Genomic DNA, 6,000 nt, shown 5'->3' with positions numbered 1-6,000 from the left:
TTTCGGAAGGCGCAGCGAAGCGGGCCGGGTTACGCTATTGAATAATAAAAACGAATTTTGACAAAAAAATGTGTTTTTCTTTGTTAGCGATCTAAGCGGACTCGATCCACGAATTGTTGCCATCCTCTACAACCTAACCTAAGTGGAGAATCCACAGGTTGGGTAGAACTGCGGAGGGCCTCACATATCCATGCTAATTGAAAGCAAGGCAAGATGATGTTTGTGGTGTGTGGGGTGAGGAGAAAAAGTCCTTGGAAAGTCATGCTTTCAAAAGATGATACCCTTAGGTCACACTATTATATGACCTAAAATGGGAAGGACAATTTCGATCTTGCATAAAAAGAAAATTTCATTTATGTATAAACTTTTTGCTTTAACAATTTTTTTCATTAAGGCAATGATGATTCATTTATAGTTGCCTGAATTTATGAAATTGGCTGAATTTCAATGACAGATTTCGTTAATATTACGAAGCTTTTTTTTACCAATTTAGATCACATGGCTCATCTTTTTCTCTCAAACCTAACCTAACCTATGCCAATAAAAATTAATACAATTTTAATTCCAACACAATTGCAATATAAATTTGTTTTATAAATATCCCGCCCAATTATTAATAATTTCATTAACAGCCGATAATAAAAAAAAATCAAAAGAAGTTTCATAATCAAAACCTTCAAACACATTCTTATTCATCCATCAATTCAATCGTATTCTACGAGTGCTTGTAATGTTATTTACTTTCTTTTGCAATTGGATTATTTTTTCCCTTTGAGAAGAGGTGAATGACCGTGCTTAGCATGCGTTTTTCATATTGTTTTCATTTTGTTGTTGCTATTGTTATTGTTTTTGCTTGTGTTTTGTTGCTTGCCTTGCTCCTCTTCCAGTGTTCAAATGTGGCACTCTTTAATAGCCCCCACACACACACCATACAAAAGGCTCCCAACACTCGTAGTGGGGAATTTGTGTCATATGTTTAGTGTACTCTTTTAAATGCTTTTGCATGCTTTTTTTGGTGCTCTTGACATTTCCAGTTAAAATCATGAAACATATGATGGGCATATAAAAGAGAGTGCAACTGAGAGATAGGGAAATGTACTCCAATAAAGTATGAGAGAAACCCATAGTCAGTGGTGTTGCCATGTAATTGGAAATGTTATCCCTTTTTTGCAGATACAAATTAAATACCTGATTCACGGACTTGTTGTGTGGGGTAAAATTGTCCTTGGCAATATGCATGACTAAAATTATTTTTATAAAGAGAAGATTTTCTCAAACCTAAATTTTGTATTTTCGCGGTTTTGGTCGCGATTTTTTGTGCAAATATAAACTTTTGAGCATTTAATTTGAGTATAAATCATCTGGTGTTTCAAAAATGTTCAAATTGTGGATAAAATAGGAAAATTATAAACACAAATCTCAGAGATAATTTGGAATTATCTCTATTACACTGAATTATTGCCAATATACAAAAGTAAATACGGCCATACGTTTGACCGGACCGAATATTAAATTCCTACCACCATATAATACACTCCTCATCATGGCAAATTACTTGAAAAAAGAATTTCAGTTAGATTTGAAGAAACATAAGCTTCCAAAGTCGAATTTAAAGTTTCTACATATGGAGACTACATTAGGTTCTGGATTTAGAGGAAACTTAAACATATCATATAAGCGTGCATGAAAATCCAATGATATAACGTCTTTCATATGAGTAGAAATCGAAATTCTCTCTCTAGATTCCAAATTCAAACAAATCGGATAAAAATTGCGGCGTCTACAAACTCAAAACGTCCAATCAGGAGATATGTCTATATGGAGGCTATACCAAAACGTGGGCCGATACACAACCGCCACACTTATTATATTTCTAATTTCGGACAATTCGTAAAAAACCGCCGCAATTCAGGAGATCGGTTTATATGAGGGCTATACACAAAAAGTAAATACGCCGACGGACCGATTTGGACTAATTTTCGCACGTTTGTTAGAGGGCATATTCGGTCCAAGTTTTGATATAGTCCCCATATAAACCGACCTCCCGATTTGGGGTCTTGGGCCTATAAAAACCGTAGTTTTTATCAGATTTGCCTGAAATTGTAAATCTAGAGGTATTTTGGGACCATAAAGAGGTGTGTCGAAAATGGTCCGTATCGGTCCATGTTTTAGTATAGCCCCCATATAGACCGATCTCCCGATTTTGCTTCTTAGGCGTCTAGAAACAGTATTTTCTATCCGATTTGTCTGAAATTGAAAATCTAGAGGTATTTTGGGACCGTAAATAGGTGTGTCGAAAATGGTCCGAATCGGTCCAAGTTTTGATATAGCCCCCATATAAACCAACCTCCCGATTTGGAGTCTTGGGCCTATAAAAACCGTAGTTTTTATCCAATTTGCCTGAAATTGGAAATATAGAGGTATTTGAGGACCATAAAAGGGTGTGCCGAAAATGGTGCTCATCGGTCCATGTTTTGGTATAGCCCCCATATAGACCGATATCCCGATTTTGCTTTTAGGGCTTCTAGAAACTATATTTACCATCCTATTTGCCTGAAATTGGAAATCTAGAGGTATTTGAGGACCATAAAAAGGTGTGCCGAAAATGGTGCTCATCGGTCCATGTTTTGATATAGCCCCCATAGAGACTGATTTCCCGATTTTGCTTCTTGGGCTTCTAGAAACTATATTTTCTATCCGATTTTCCTGAAATTGAAAATCTAGAGTTCTTTTGGGACCATAAAAAGGTGTGCCGAAAATGGTGCCCATCGGTCCATGTTTTGGTATAGCCCCCATATACACCGAACTCCCGGCTCTATTTCTTGGGCTTCTAGAATCCGTAGTTTTTATACGATTTGCTGGAAATTAGTAATCTATAATAAAATTATAAAGTGTTTTCGTTTATTCAACGATTGTCTCTAAAATTTGTGTCAAAAGAAAACTTTGCTTGTCTAAAATTACGTTTCTCAAAAAAGAATACACCTCTTTCAGGGTATAGCAGGCGCACTGATCATGAAAATTGCTTCAAACTGAAAGTAAATGTTCCAGATTTTACACATCGTATTTAAATAAATGCGGAAAAATCTACAGATTTAAGATTTTAAATCAAGGCGTAATTTCAATATATACACGACATGTTTATATTTTCTCTAAAACTCTAACAAAATTGGTTCTCATAAATCCAGAATCTTATCTGGTCTTCATAGGCAGAATCTTTAAAGTTTGTCTTCGGGAGCTGGCTCGTTTGGAAGAAGATTTGTCATCAAACCCCCTACAAATCTATATATTATCAAGTAACTCACAACGACCAAGAGTTTTCATAGTAAACTATTATACTTGATTCATGGTGGTGGGTATTTAAAATTCGGCCCGGCCGAATTTACTGCTGTATATACTTGTTTTTATATAGTACCAACCTTCAAATGATTCGTGTCAAAATTTGACGTCTGTAAGTCAATTAGTTTGTGAGATAGAGCGTCTTTTGTGAAACAACTTTTGTTATTGTGAAAAAAATGGAAAAAAAGGAATTTCGTGTTTTGATAAAATACTGTTTTCTGAAGGGAAAAAAATACGGTAGAAGCAAAAACTTGGCTTAGGTTAGGTTAGGTTAGGTGGCAGCCCGATGTATCAGGCTCACTTAGACTATTCAGTCCATTGTGATACCACATTGGTGAACTTCTCACTTATCACTGAGTGCTGCCCGATTCCATGTTAAGCTCAATGACAAGGGACCTCCTTTTTATAGCCGAGTCCGAACGGCTTTCCACATTGCAGTGAAACCACTTAGAGAAGCTTTGAAACCCTCAGAAATGTCACCAGCACTACTGAGGTGGGTAATCCACCGCTGAAAAACTTTTTGGTGTTCGGTCGAAGCAGGAATCGAAACCACGACCTTATGCAAGGCGGGCATGCTAACCATTGCGCCACGGTGGCTCCGTGGTGTAATTATAGAGTTTCCGGACTCTGCCCCAGGGAAATCAACAATAATTGATTGGTATGCAAAATCCAAGCGTGGTGAAACGCAGTGGACGCCCGAAAGAGGTGGTTGCCGACGAAAACATCAAAAAAATCCACAAAATGATATTGAATGACCGTAAAATGAAGTTGATCGAGATAGCAGAGGCCTTAAAGACATCAATGGAACGTGTTGATCATATCATTCATCAATATTTGGATATACGGAAGCTCTGTGCAAAATGGGTGCCGCGCGAGCTCACATTTGACCAAAAACAACAACGTGTTGATAATTCTGAGCGGTGTTTGCAGCTGTTAACTCGTAATACACCCGAGTTTTTCCGTCGATATGTGACAATGCATGAAACATGGCTCCATCACTACATTCCTGAGTCCAATCGACAGTCGGCTGAGTAGACAGCGACCGGTGAACCGTCTCCGGAGCATGGAAAGATGCAAAAGTCCGCTGACAAGGTTAGGTTAGGTTAGGTTATGTGGCATCCTGATGTATCAGGCTCACTTAGACTATTCAGTCCATTGTGATACCACAGTGGTGAACTTCTCTCTTATCACTGAGTGCTGCCCGATTCCATGTTAAGCTCAATGACAAGGGACCTCCTTTTTATAGCCGAGTCCGAACGGCGTTCCACATTGAAGTGAAACCACTTAGAGAAGCTTTGAAACCCTCAGAAATGTCACCAGCATTACTGAGGTGGGATAATCCACCGCTGAAAAAGTCCGCTGACAAAGTAATGGTCTCTGTTTTTTGGGATGGGAAGGGAAAAACCATCAACAGTGACTATTATATGGCGTTATTGGAGCGTTTGAAGGTCGAAATCGCGGCAAAACGGCCCCATATGAAGAAGAAAAAAGTGTTGTTCCACCGAGACAACTCACCGTGCCACAAGTCATTGAGAACGATGGCAAAAATTAATGAATTGGGCTTCGAATTGCTTCTCCACCCACCGTATTCTCCAGATCTGGCCCCCAGCGACTTTTTCTTGTTCTCAGACCTCAAAAGGATGCTCGCAAGGAAAAATTTGGCTGCAATGAAGAGGTAATCGCCGAAACTGAGGCCTATTTTGAGGCAAAACCGAAAGAGTACTACCAAAATGGTATCAAAAAATTGGAAGGTCGTTAGAATCGTTGTATCGCTCTTGAAGGGAACTATGTTGAATAATAAAAACGAATTTTGACAAAAAAAAATGAGTTTTTCTTTGTTAGACCGAAGACTTATCAGCCAACCGTTATACTGACATCACGTACTCAAAATTCAACCAGATCGGAAGAAATTTGCACCTGCCAGAGGATTCGGATGTGAAATCTGGGGATCGGTTTTTATTGGGCAATATGTAATTATGGACCGATTTGAACCAGTCTTTGCACGGTTGTTAGACGGCATATGGATCGGATAAAATTTACTCCTCCAAGAGTCTCCGCAAGTCAAATCCGGGGATCGGTTTATATTGGGGCTGTATATGTTTATTGGCCGATTAGAACCAATTTTTGTCCAATTTTTAAGGGGTATACACTAGGGAGCCACCGTGGTGCAATGGTTAGCATGCCCGCCTTGCATACACAAGGTCGTGGGTTCGATTCCTGCTTCGACCTAACACCAAAAAGTTTTTCAGCGGTGGATTATTCCACCTCAGTAATGCTGGTGACATTTCTGAGGGGTTCAAAGCTTCTCTAAGTGGTTTCACTGCAATGTGGAACGCCGTTCGGACTCGGCTATAAAAAGTATGTCTCTTGTCATTGAGCTTAATATGGAATCGGGCAGCACTCAGTGATAAGGGAGGAGTTTACTAATGTGGTATCACAATGGACTGAATAGTCTAAGTGAACTGATACATCGGACTGCCACCTAACCTAACCTAAGGGGTATACAGTAACATCATGTACAAATTTTCAGACGGATCGAACAAGTCAAATCTGGGTGTCAGTTGATATATATATCAACCGATATACATATCAACCTATAGGTACCGATATGACTCATATACAATACCATCCGACCTACATTAATACCAACTACTTGTGCAAAGT

The sequence above is a fragment of the Haematobia irritans genome, chromosome 3 (genome assembly GCF_050003625.1).
Source record: "Haematobia irritans isolate KBUSLIRL chromosome 3, ASM5000362v1, whole genome shotgun sequence".
Lineage (NCBI taxonomy): Eukaryota > Metazoa > Arthropoda > Insecta > Diptera > Muscidae > Haematobia > Haematobia irritans.
The sequence above is the reverse complement of the archived record's forward strand: the minus strand, read 5'-3'. Positions refer to the sequence as shown.